At 26.3% G+C, this 14,955-nt stretch overlaps 1 protein-coding gene across 4 annotated transcripts in view; it reads left to right on the forward strand.

The window, feature by feature from the left end:
- Positions 1 to 6,772: 6,772 nt before the first annotated feature.
- The window catches only part of LOC136090690 (uncharacterized), a 45,899-nt gene continuing 37,716 nt past the window's right edge, over positions 6,773 to 14,955 (forward strand). For all 4 annotated transcript variants that reach the window (XR_010643643.1, XM_065817531.1, XM_065817530.1 and 1 more), the window contains exon 1: positions 6,773 to 6,882. The gene's annotated coding sequence lies outside the window, so the exon portion shown is untranslated. The remainder of the gene's footprint in view (positions 6,883 to 14,955) is intronic.

Genomic DNA, 14,955 nt, shown 5'->3' on the forward strand with positions numbered 1-14,955 from the left:
TAAAAGCCATTTTAAAGTTTTGAAAAAAATCTGCCAAGCAAGATTTGATATATACGTGTTATTTCTTTTATAAAGTTAATATAATAATTCAATACTTCAACTTAATAATTTATTTCTAAAATACATAGCTTTTCTAAAATAATTTACTTTACTGCTAATAAATAGCTAATAAATATATTTATTATTAAAAAAGTGACGTAATTTAACTGGTCGCTGTAAACTTAGCTTACTCACAGTAAACTAAGCTGCGATAAAAAATATTTTTATTTTGAGCGCATAGAATAAACAAACTAAACTATTGATTTTAAATTAGACTGTTTATTTACACTTTGGAGGATTTACTTCAAGATGCCGCATATAATAAATCAGTTTTTATATAAAAAAAAATTCTTTTTTTTGCCAAAAACTGATCCCAGAAACAACAGTGTGATGTTGCATATATCGTTGAAGCTGACATTGAACCTCGAATCATCCGGTTCTAAAATACACGCTCAAACTAATGCTCTTTGAATTTTTGTTGTGTTAATCGTCGTGTTTTGTTGTTTTATTTCGTCGTGTTATTCCACGTCCAAAAATATTATTTTTGTTTTTTGTTGTGTTATTCCACGTCCGAAAATATTATTTGGCATTGTTAGGACACCAATTTTATTTAAGTTTCTTTTTTTTTAATTGCTTTTTATAAAAACAAATAATATAAACTATAACACAAAACTGCTAATTGCAACTTAGGTATGGTACACGTTTTTTCGAACAAAAATACGAGTTTTTTCAATTACAATATATGTAAGTTTTTTCATCAAAAAGTAAGACATATTTGGCATCTATGAAAAGACTATTTTAACCACTATTATAATCTGGTGAAAATAATGCGACAATAACAAATTGTCAAGCGTAGTTTTATTTAGAAAAGATGTAATTTTCAACATAAATTACCTTGGGGCTTGGCTATAGATAAGTCTATGAATTTTATTTTTTCATAAAAGCACGTATTGGTGCTTGCCTTCAATGAATTTAAGGTGACATTTATAATCAGACATTATTTGCGAAAATAATGTGTGAAAAACTTTTTTTAATGAAAATTGAAGCTATTATTTTCAATACATACTTTTATGTACAAAATTAATAATAAAATGAAACCTCTAATATTTAATACCTTTATTAACAAAAAAAATCATGTTTACTCTACTAGATTTTCAAATTAAAACTACATTCACCCAAAACCTATTTAAAGGCCACCAAATTCTTAATTTGATTAATCAAATTATTGCAAATAGAGGACCCGAGTTATGGAATTCTGAATTTAATAACGACATTAAAACAACCGCTTCATTTCACAAAATTAAAGCAAAACTTAAACAAAAACTTCTTACTATTGACAATGAATTAAGTTATTTCTAAATTTTCTTTTTTTTTTTAACTTTATTTTTGTCTTCTTTTTCATTATATTCTGGTTATTTATTATTTTCTGATTTTTACTTTTTTATTTATTTTTTTAATTTCCCTTATGCAAACAAGCCACCTCGTTAGCTTTTTTTTGTTCTGTTATTATAAACTTAAACAGTGTAAAAAATAACTCTTAATCCTATTAATAATTATTGATTAACAATCAATATTATTTATTCAACAAATAATTCTTTTTATAACTTTATTTCAAATCAGCTCTTATATTTAATTTTTTTTTTTTTTTTTTTTTTGTACACCTTGAGGTTTTTATTGTGTTTTATTTATATTGTGTCATATTTTTTTTTTTGTTTTTTTTTTTGTTTTTTGGCTTTTGTTAAATAAAATATTTTTAAATTAATTTTTAACGGTATTATAAAATGTTTATTTTATAAAACAACTGCTATTAATGTAAAAATACGATGTAAACTACGAGGATTAGTGATAAGGCTATTTTTTTTCTTTTTGCCCCGACATTCAGAATATTTATTTGTACAATTTGGTATTGAAGCATTATTTAAACGGCAAAATATATAGATAGAAAAAAAAAAAAAAAATGTTTTTCAATAATGTCACTTTACATTCAGATAAACTATGGTAGTGTTGATTTTTCTACAAAAGTTGTTTTTGCATAAATATTCATAACATTTAGCCCCATTCAAAAAACTGTTTTCGGTATTTAGTACCATTTTTTGAAATACTCGGGACTTAATCGGCCATCTGGAAAAATAATTATTTTTATTCAGAATACGTAAACAATTAAAAAACAGAAGCGGTAAACTTTATAAACTAATTACCTTTATTTTAAAACTCATTCGTTTTAAATAATTAGTAAACTTTAATTGACATTTGAGGCCGGGTGAATAAAAATGAGCAATTGCTTTTACTTGGTTATTGGTCAGCTTGACCTAAATAAAAACTTGACAGATTTTTCTTAAGTTTTTATTCACGTAAAGCTGACCAATAACTGAGTAAAAGCAAATGCTTATTTCAATTCACCCGGCCTTTGGTTTCTTTTATTTTTATAACAATAATTTAAAAGTAACATAAGTTACTTAATGTTTTAAAAACAATTATACTTTTGTCTACAAATTTATTAGGATTTATTAATACTTATTTATACAAACTAATATTTATACAAATTTATTAAGCTTTATTATAATTTATTTATTTATTAAGATAAATACTTTTTGTTGTTAGCACAGTGCAAAATGAAATATATATATTACATAATTCATTCTATCAGCTTTAAAAAGAAGCATATTTTTTAAAAATATGCCAACACAAATGTATTAAATTGTAATTAGGTTAATAAATTATGTCAAACAAATACCTCAAGATATTTTAATTGTAATAATATATCTCCTGGAAAATTCTTATAGCAGACGCCGCGGTTGTTTATAATATTTTGCCATTATTTACAGTGGCGTAACTATAAATTTGTCTCTCTACAGTGGCGTAACTATAAATTTGTCTCTCCCTCCCACTCCAAAAAAATTTAGGGGCCCTCCCACTTTGTATTTATTCAAAATGTATTTACAAATGAAATATCCAACATTTGCTTTTTATATTGAATTAATTTAACACGATTAAGTATATCAAAAACATTTATTTTATAAGTTTGAGAAATAATCAAGAATCTTTTCTCAAAATATTTATAAAAAAGAACGAACAATTATGTTTAAGAGATGCATACTTAATAGTAAAAACTAACTTTACCTAACTAATGCCTATGGCAGAATTTTTATTTTCATAATAGCTATACTATCATAAGACAGTAGTTCTTAGAATGCTATCAAGAATAGAAAAAAGAATTGAAGAATATTCTAAGAAACTTTTTATTTGTTGAACTACTTTAAACTTTTCTTCTTATTCGCAAATTCCGCAATTACTTTTTCTAATTCTAATGCTTGTGCTTTTTCGTTCTCTATTGCCAAAATTGCACAATGTTTGAGAAGACCCTGAGATTTCTTAAATATGATTTGATAATCTTTAATTTGCTGAAAGAGTTTTTAGTACTTGCAACTGTCACAGGTATTGTCATCAATAGCAATATTGTTGTGTTTACATCCGAAAAAGTGCACTCCTTAAAACTGTATCCGGTGAGCAGTATGTCACCTAAATCTTTTAATGTAGTTGCTTCTGTGATGTCATTTTTAATAAAAATGATTGAATTAATTAATTGGGTTGAAAAATGTTTTATCAAATCGTCTTGGTAACTATGTTGCAATAATTTAGCTGATTTAATTAAATCATCTTCAGACAATTTTATTAAATTTTGAGGTTGCAAAAAATTATAAAGATTTGAAAGTTTTTCCATTCCAGTAAATCAATCACTTATTTTCACGTTAACAATATCTATGGTCCTAAAAAAAACATTAATTTGAAAAAATTCAGAGTACCATATAACGTTGCTGCTTCGTATAGATCTATGTACTTTTTTTGTTAGTTTTTTGAAGCATAATTTACATTTGTTAATATGTGATACATAAACTGTAACTTTATGGCTAATAAAGAATTAATTCTTGAAGACCATCTGTTGGGTTTAATTTTTTTAATGTTACTTCCGACTCCTTGCTAAAATTTGATAACAAATCCCATTTTTTAATACTGTTGCCAAAAAAGGAGTAAATTTATTGTAAAATTATAAAAAAATTGTTTGCTTCTCTACAACCAGAAACAGCGTCATTTATAACCAGGTTTAAATTGTGACTCGCATAATGAATATATTGTGGAAATGGCCGAATATTATTTATTTTTTTCTGAACTCCGTTATATATGCCGCTCATCACACTAGCTCCGTCATATTTCCGTCTTAAAAAAAATATCCTTGACCACGGCACTTTTTTAAATCTGTTCCTCTATTTTTCAAGCAATAATAACAATTGATTTGTTAAACCTACTGCCGAATAATCCTTTATTTCAAAAAAACCCAAAAGTGTTTCTTTAGTCTCTATTTGACAAGGTTGAGTGTCCTATTTGCGATATATGTGAACGTATCAAAAAATTAAACTTAAATGTTCTTTTCTAGATACGTCTGAGTTGTGTCAACTATAATAGAAAAAAACGCAGATTCATTTATTTCCAATAATAATGCTTTTCCTAGATTTTTGGTTTAAACATTGAATCACTTCATTTTGGATAGCTGGACTAAGATATTTTAAAGTGCCTTTAATCTTATTGAATACTTGTTTCATTGTATCGTCGTACTTTGACAAAAATTGCCATTGTAAATTTCATCTGCCAACACTTTACTATGACCTTTAAATTCAAGTGAGTTCTTTGTTAACATTTAAGTGATGTTAAATAACCTTTCTAATACCATCTTCCAAAATAAAGCTTTTTGGCGAATTAATGTCTCTGTATCCTCATTAAGTGTCCTGTTTTGTTTCCAATGGTCGTATACTTAAGATGCTTCAATATTTTTTAGGCTATTAGCATGACTTTTTATTTTTTTACTTAGTGCTTTCCAGTCTCGAACTCCCGAACGCCATTGGTTATTTTTATCATTTGAAAATAACCAACATGGTTCACAATATGCCGAGTCCAGAACTTTGGAATAACAGAGTCAAAATCGCTGTGTTCGACCAAATTTATATGCCCAATAATAATAATTTGTGGAAAAATGTCTACAACTTTGTGAAGGATCTTTTTAATATGGTCCTTGTGGTTTATATCTTTCAGAGGAAATTATAAATCTTTTTGTGCTATCATCAAGAAATTTCCCTTTAAAATATCCTTTATCTGTTGTTAATGTATTTATATCCTGAAATATATTCGGTTCTGGATCTGTTTCTTCAACTTGCATTGCACTGGTAAGATTGTTAAGATTTGCAAAAATATCTGCATTACTTTTATAACGAGATTCATTATAATCTTTCAAAATTTCATTGTGTTCTAAGTTAGTTGAAACATAACATTTCTTTTAGTTGTGTTGCTTAAGAAGTACTAGCAACGACATTAATATTTTTATCTGCAACTACTTCGCTAGGTTTCTGTTCTGTTGATAGAAAAAATAAGGATATCTTTTTATTGTTTTTACGTAATCTATCATCAGCATCCTCTTTTAATTTCCTTTTTCTGGCTCCACTCATATAAGTTCTTTTTGAGCGCATGCTATTGTAAGAAAAATATTTTATTAGAACAATTATATCTTTGTATTAACCCTATAGATATAAGTATATATATCTAAATATTTTTGAATAAGTAATAAACTTATTTTGTATCTATTCTTTAGTTCGTATTTTGAGTCCGCCCTTTTAATTTTATATCAAGTAGGTACATACAATTTATGTTTCTTTGTTAATTCGTACTATCCTCGTACTATAACAAAATCTAGTGAGTACTCAACACAAAAACATGGTTCTACCTGTATCGCGTTTATATACATTTTTTAATTTAAAAATTCAAGATCTCAGTAATTAATTTATATAGGAAATTTTAAATCGCTAGAATAAAATTGCAAGATTTATTTAACAAGCAGTTAAAAAATATTACCAATATTATAAATATAACTAGTTTATTACCTATTAGCTAAACATTTTGATAACTCAACTTACTGTAATGAAAATTATAATTATATTCTATATATATATATATATATATATATATATATATATATATATATATATATATATATATATATATATATATATATATATATATATATATATATTTATATATAATAAATATATATATAGTATAATAAATATATATAATTATATATGTAGTTATATATATATAATTATATGATTTTTACTGCTTTGCATGAATGCATATGAAAAGAAAAGCACTTACCTTCTAAATGTTATAATATTTCATAAATTATACTTAATTTTCCACTTCAAAAGCACCTAACTTTATCGACAAATACTAAAGTACTAATAATAGAATCTATAATAGAATTTCTATTGAAAGTAAATTCTATAATTTAATTTCTATTGAAAATTATAATTAATTATAATTTCTATTAAATTTTATAATAATCCTATTACAGAATAATAATCTGTTTTTCATTTAAGAATACGTGAAAAATCTCCGCGGGGATGTGCTCCCCCTAATTACGCCACTGATTATTTACGAATTCCTTGTTTGGACAAATTAAATATTAGTAAATAAAAAGTTGTTTGGTTGCCACTAACAACCAATTGGATTTGTTTAAAAATATCGGCTTTTTTACAAGTTAGTTAATTCTATGAGTAAACAGAAATATAAATGTTTTTTTTTCTGTATTCCAGGAACTTCATAGTTCTTAGAAATTCATTAAACCGCATGAATAGATTTTGATGACGTATAAATAGCTCTATTTTATTTTTTAAAATTAGATCTTAATATTTTTTAAGTTTAGATCATTTTTAAGTTTAGATCAACTAGATTAAATACTAGAATTTACTTACCTTAAGAGAAACATTAAATGAATACGCGTTCTATTCAAGAAAAGAGGTAAACTATTTAATTTTTCTCTAATACATGTATATATATATATATATATATATATATATATATATATATATATACATATATATATATATATATATATATATATATATATATATATATATATATATATATATATATATATATATATATATATATATATATATATATATATATATGTATATATAAATTATTTTATATATCCTTATTTTTTTAACTCTTTTTTGTTGATAAAAAACTGGTAAAACAAGTGAATCACACAAAACAAAACAAAAAATATAATAAAAGTAAACATACTGCATGCTAACAATTAGGATATACAGTAACATATTGAGAACACCTCTTACGTGAGCTTAAGACTTAAAATTATTTTAAGCTTTATGTTCACCAAGTAGTACCATTTATGTTTAAGGCAAAGTATGGCTTATCTCCAGTAGCATTTAAAACTTACTTAATAAAAACTTAATAAAAACAGATGCAAAAAAAGTAATTATGTTAGAAGGTCTTCCAAAATATTTAACAATCACGCATTATTTCAAATTCATAAAAAAGAAAATTAAAATGGAGAAAATGAAGTATACATATGCATGTCTAGGGAAAAGATTAAGATAAGATGAGTAAAATTTGTTAAAAAAATGCTATATCTAGGCAAAGTTTTATCCTCTACAGTTATACCCTCTGCATATCCACATATCCATTGTTTCACAATGTTAGCACCTATAAGAGCCAACAACATCGGGGGACCAGGGGGCAGTGCCTTCCCTTCCCCACTTTTTTTAAAGGACCTTTTTTTTATATAAAGTTTCTAAAGATAGATGACTTTATTTAGAAATTGACGATTGTGCCCCTCCACTTTGAAATCCGTATCGTCGGCCGTGTTATCCAAGAAAACGTTTGCTTCAACGTTTTACAAAACTGTAATAATTAAATAATACAGCAATCTTAATTCTTTTAAAAGAACAGAGGCTGCAACTACTAAAAATCAAACATAGGCTGCGATTACTAAAAAATTAAGTTCTGCAATTATTTTTTATCCATAAATCTTTTTAGCTATAAATTCAAGATCAAAATGTTTTATCCATAAAACATTTTTATCCAAAAATCTTTTAAGCTATAAATTCAAGATCATTGTTTTGTAATCATTTAGTTGAGTTTCAACAATTGCTGGTGAAAAGTCGTCAGTGCTCTTGAAGATTTAGTGTGTTTTTTAAAATTGTACTTTTATTTACAATGGCGAAAGGGTATTGGTCACCTACAAAGCGATGCAAAACTGTTACATTACGTGGAGAAGGTTATTCGTACATGGAAATCGCCAAAAAGTTGATAATTGGAGCAACAAGATCTGGAGTGAGGAAGGTGTGCGAAAGGTTTAAGGCAACCAATACCTTCAAAAACATGCCAAAAAATGGAAAAATTAAGAAGACAACTGCCAACGATGACAGGATGATAACGAGGCTTGCACTTAAGAACCGAAGAGCAACTTCAGTTGAAATTAAAAATGATTTAAAGGCCGCCGGAGTTTCGGTTAGTTCAAGAACAATTTGCCGAAGGCTTTTTGAAAATGGTTTATAAGCAAGAAGACCCAGAAAAAAACCATATTTAAACAAAAAAAAACGAAAGAATCGTTAAATTTGGGCAAAAGAACACAAAGAGTGAACAAAGGAAGACTGGGCAAGAGTTATTTGGAGTGATGAAAGCAAGATTTCCATTTTTGGAAGTGATGGAATCAATTATGTAGGAAGAAAGCCCGGTGAAGATCTTTTGCCAGAGTGCACTTTGGTTACAATGAAGCATCCCATAAGTGTAATGGTGTGGGGATGCATGACCAGAGATGCTGTGGGTCATATCCACATTGTGGATGGTATTTTAAACGCCAAAAAATACCAAGAAAACATATTAGAAGCCAAATTACTCGCATCGATTGATAATTTTTTGAGGGCAAAACAGAAATCTGTGTGTTCCAGCAGGACAGCGCTTCATGCCACACCGCAAAAACTGTCAAAAATTGGTTTAAAGCCAAAAAGATAAACGTTTTGAAGTGGCCTGTAAACAGTCCAGACCTAAATCCGATATAAAACCCGTAGTCTCGACTGAAAAAACTTGTAAGGAAAGAAAAACCTTGGAACAAGCGACAATTAATAGAGCCCATAATCAAGTCCTAGTTTGACGTGATCAGCACTGAAGATTTGGGCAATTTAGCGGACTCAATACCTCGTAGGATTGCTGTAGTAATAAAAAATAATGGATATCCAACAAAATATTAAGTTTTTTTTATAAGCCTTTTTTTTAATAACATGTTTTGTAAGCTTTGAAGCACAAATTTACCATAATTTGTCACTTTGTCATTAAATCGTTATATTTTTATATTAAAACTGTGAATTTTAGTGTATTAGTGTATTACAAAGTCGTAATTACATAACAAAGATTAGTTAACAGTGAATGTATAAATAAAAATAAAATATTGCAAAGTGGTTTTACAAAAATAATAAATTCACTCTAACACTGTAAAAAATAAATTCACTCTAACACTGCAAAAAGAACGCGGAAAACTTGCAGAAGACTAAATGGTCTTGTCATCAAAAACTGTTTTAAATTGCCCTTAATATAAAAACATATACTTTCTTTTTATAAAAATATATGCCTATGCTTTCCCAGGAGAATCTAAAAATTCTCTACTTTTCTTATATGCAAAATCTAACATATGCTAATATTGCCTGGGGAAGTACAAACAAATCTAAACTAAATTTCCTATATATACACCAAAAACATGCATCAAAATTGATTCATAATAAAAGTAAATTAACTCAAGCCAATCCTTTACTTAAAAATTTGAATGCTTTAAATATCTATCAAATTAACATCTACTAAAATATTTTATTTATGCTCAAATATAAGCTCGGACTTATCGCAACTTATTTTACTAATAATTTTTCAAACTAATGCCAACAGATATATCACACAGGAACAGAAAACTTTACATTGCCGATAAAAAAATAATAATTTTAGATTTGTAATTGTATACCGAGACCCCTATTTATGCAACAAAGTAATAATACCTTAAAATATAGAACTTACTATATTGGATAGTCTTATTGTCCAGGGGCCGTATTCTCATCTCTCCGTTAAGCTTAACGGAGAGATGAGAATACGGCCCCTGAAAAAAAACTAAAAGATCTCATAATTAACAAAACCAATTTATCGATATGTATTAAATGTAAAGAACAATTAATGTAATAAGATGTAATAAGACCAATTTAAATTTAAAAAAGAAATCATTAAAAAAAAACATAAAAAATAAATAAAGTTAGCAACTATACTTTGTAAAATATTACTGAACAATAGACCTCAAAAAGTTACTGTATATTTAATAATTTTTTTTTTGTTTTTTGTTCTTTTTATTACATTATAAATAAGCATTTCGTTACAATATTTAAAATACAAATATATAATAATAAATACATATATATATATATATATATATATATATATATATATAATAATCGTTATTAAATAATAAAAGAACGCAGGAACTCGTAGAAGACCATACGGTCTTGTCGTCGAGTACCGCTAAGAAATGATCGTGTTAAAATTTATAAGATATTTACAAGATAAAAAAAAAGTTAACGAAGTTAGAAACTTAAAATATTCCGTTACAAATACAAGATACATTATTATATATTACAGTTGTTAATGATGCATATATAATTTTTATAAATCAATAGTTAAACAGGGGGTAAAAAGGATCAATGAAAAAAAAATATCAAAAGTATATTGTTACATCTTCGATAGTAAAAATGAGTTCTTTAAGCTTTCGTTTAAAAGAAAAGTAGTTACTTTGATGAATAAAATCCTTAGTAAAATTTTTTTAAACTATTTTATTCCATAAGAATGGTCCGCGATAATCAATACAAAATTTAAAAAGGTTTGTTTGAAAAATGGGCTGCTTAATAAAATTATTATTCCGCAAAATGTATTTATTTCTATTTTTCGATGAATACAAATTATGGAAAGAAATAGGGGATGAATTGGTTTTACATTTAAACATGAAACAAAGAATATTAAAAATGTTAAGCCCATATATATTAAAAATTTTCATTTCAAATAATAGAGGGTTGGCATGAGTATAACGGTCTTTAAAATATATGAGACGCGCTACATGCTTCTGCTGACAATAAAGAGGTTTAAGTTTAATTTTCTTTGCGCTACCCCAAGCAATGTTTGCATAGTTTATGTGACAATAAATAAATGAGTGATATAATTGTACTAAAGTACGTTTATTTAAAACATTTCTTGCTTTGTACAATATTCCTATACTTTTTGAAATTTTACTTGGTAAGTTTTCAATGTGACTTTTCCATGTAAGATTTTCATCTATACAAACATCTAGAAAGTTGGTTACTGTTACTTGTTTAGTTTGTATATTGTCAATAACAAGATGAGGCATGTTAATTGGCAGTTTATGTTTTTTGATAGGAGAATTTGCTTTTTAAATTTTTAGTTTATTTTGTATTTTAAAGATTCTCGATGATAAGATTTCTCTTAGACTTCTGCAAGTTTTCTTACAACTACATATTATCATTATAGTATATTAATATATATTTTCAACGACAACTACAAGCAAGTCCCTTTTTCTTGGTGTTCTTATTGATGAAAACCTTACGTGGAAAAATGATATTGAAACCTTGCCCAACAAAGCTTCAAAAAATATTGGAGTATTATGTAAAGCGAGAAGTTTGTAAATAGAGACGCATTAATTCAGCTTTATTACTCACTTATTCAATGCCATCTAAATTATTGTAATATCGCATGGGGTAGTGCTAAAAAAAGTCAATTAGATCCTTTTTATTGCAATAGAAGCATCTAGCACGACTAATAAACTTTAAAGATCGTTAAACTCATGCAAAGCCACTTTTATTCAAAATGAATATTCCTAATATATACCAACTAAATGTTTTTAACATTCTTTGCTTTATACTTAAATGTAAAATAAACCTAACTCCTATATCTTTTTAAAATTTATATGCAATAAAGCCCCAAAACAATTATGATCTAAGAAATGACAATTTTATTTATCAACGTTATTCGCATACAAATTTTGGAAGGTCTCTTATATCTTATCGCGGAGCTTATTTGTGGAACCAAATAATTTTAAAAAATTTTGATTTTTCCCAAAGTTGAAATTTTTCTACTTTCAAAAACAAACTGAAAAAAATTATTTTCTTTGTAGAAAATCTGAATCTCTCTAAAAATTCTTATCTCGTTTCTATTTTACAAGTGCTATCAAAATGTAATTTAAAATATTTGATTTACTTCTTATTATTTTGTTAAACGGTGTTTTATAATTAAGATTATAAAACACCGTTTAATAATCTTTTTTTTTTGTGTGTGAAGGTTTTTTAAACGGTATTTCCTTTTCATTTTATATATTTTTGAAATAATTGGTTTATTATTTTTGTATTGTTAAATGGTTCTCGGTGGCAGGATCTTACGATCCTCTTCGAGTTTCCGCGTTCTTCATATATTATGTACCAACGACATATTAACCAGAAAATATAGTTAAAAGAACAAACAAAAAAATCCCTAGTAGCCCTGTGGTGCGACGTACTTGTGTATATTTTTTAAATGCATGGGTTATACATCCAGCACCAAATTTAAAATAGCCAGCACCAAATATATATTATATAAACTAGATGTCTAACTTGCGGGATTTTATTGGACAAAAAAATGAAGCCGCTTTTTTTTGTTTATAACAATAGTCCGCCATTTGTAAAAAGGGCAAAGCTGAAAAAAGCGTCTGTCGTTTACTTTTCTATTCAAAGCTTTAATCCCTTTTTAATCGAAAATAAATTAACGAATTTTTTTTTTATTTTTTTTTTATACATGTTTATTTTACAACTACAAAGTAATTACAAGTAACCAATCACTAATTGGCAGCAAAGATATACAAATTTAAATCATAAATATAAAGTTCGAAATATACGAGGTAAATAAAAATGTAGTTGCTTACAACTCCGAGACGTGAATAAAATAAATACCAATTACAACAATTTAGTGACGTGTAAGTGAAAATAATCCGAGAAATATATTTCTATATTACTCCAATTAAAATAAAAGATACAATAAATAAAAATAAATCTGCAAAAGATACAATAAATAAAAATAAATCTTTGGAGAAGAGCTTAGATGTTTCACTATAAGTTTATTTACCACATTTCAAAATAATCTTAGTGTATAATATGATAAAAACAAAGTTTGTGTAAGATTTGTGTAAAATTTGTGTAAGATTTGTGTAAGATTGATATAAAGAACTACTTATTTGTAGTCATAGGAACCTCGCAGAAGACTTAAGTCAGTCTTGTCATCGAGTACCTATTTCTTAGACGTGTAATACACATAAAAAATCAGTTGCATACGTGGTATATATGTACGTGTTACATATATACCTAGTTATTAATATTACTTTTTTTTTATCAATTTGTATTAAAAGTTAAAGTTACATTTATTTATTTATTCAAATTTAAAAAAATTCCTTACAGTTGTTTAATTTGAATATTGTAGTTTTTAGCTTTTTTTTCAGAGAGTGTTCATTATTTAAGTTTAATAGTGATTCGTTTCTAGAAACTAATTTGTTAAATAAATATGGACCATCTTAAAGTTGTCAGTTGCTCTTGTATTGTATTTATTTATATTGTTTTTAAAAAAGTGTGCTGTAAAATGTTCTGGAACCAGACTTTATACTTAAACATGGAAAGTGTATTTTGAAAAATATTTATTTGGAATATATTTAGTGCGTTCATTTGTTCCTGTTGGGGTTGAGCATGAGTAAATTTGTTTTTGTTGTATACTAGTCTTGAAGCGTATTTTTGACGTAAGTAAAGTGGTTGAAATTTAGATTTGTGGGTACTGCCCCATGAAATATTGGCATACATGAGATAGCTATGTATGAATGAAAAGTAGATAAGTTTTAGACTTTTTTGTGACAAAAATGATCTTGCCTTGTAAAGTAAACCTATGTTCTTTGATATTTTTGTGTTTATGTAGTTTATGTGGGGTTTCCAAGAGATGTGTTCATCAAATAGAACTCCTAAAAACTTTGTATTCAGAGCTCTTTTGTTGGTTATATTTTCTATATTAATTGTTGGTAGGTTCAGGGGTATTTTTTTACTTTTTTGATTAGAGTGAAAGAGTATATACTTAGTTTTTTCTATATTGAGTGACAGTTTATTTGATTTAAACCATATGTTAACTTTTTTTAGTTCAGTATTTGTTCTTTCATAGAGGTCTTTGATTGTCTTTGACTAGTAAAATAAGTTTGCATCGTCGGCAAACATTATAGTTTTAAAAATATTAGAGTTTGGAAGATCTTTTATATAAATAAGAAACAAAAGAGAAGCAAGAATGGAACCTTGGGGTACACCAAATTTTTTTTTAGTAAATTTGAGTTGGTTTTTCTATATATAATAACACACTGTTGTCTATTATTAAGGTAGTTTTTAAACCAATTTAAAGCTTGATTTTTTATACCATAGTTTTTCATTTTTATTAGTAAAAACTAATGGTTGACGGTGTCAAATGCCTTTGAAAAATTAATAAAGATCCCTAATGTGAATTTTTTTTTTTAAATGATCTACTTATCCTATTTGAGAGGTCAAGGATTGCATGCTCAGTTGAGTGTAGCTTTTGCAAACCATTTTGACCTTAATCAATAATTTTGTTAGTTTTTAAATATTCATTTAATTTATTATAGATTAATCGTTCTAGAAGTTTTGAGAATACCATGTATGTTTTGAAAATGCATGTAAAAAAATAAATCAAAATGTTAATAATAATAAGAAATAAGTAATGTAAAACTTCACACAGTATGTAAAAGGAACAATATAAACGACATACACACCACATTTATTAAAAAATTACCAATAATTGCTCCATACCATAATGTGTTTTTTTAAATGATCTATTTTAATAAGTTCTAGCATTCTTAAACAATGCTATAACACATTTTGACATAATGTCATCCAAAACCTTATTAACAGAAGCTGAAAAAGAGCTTAAAAAATCATAGATTATATTTAGTTTGAT

The sequence above is a fragment of the Hydra vulgaris genome, chromosome 14, assembly GCF_038396675.1.
Source record: "Hydra vulgaris chromosome 14, alternate assembly HydraT2T_AEP".
In the NCBI taxonomy this organism is placed as follows: Eukaryota; Metazoa; Cnidaria; class Hydrozoa; order Anthoathecata; family Hydridae; genus Hydra; species Hydra vulgaris.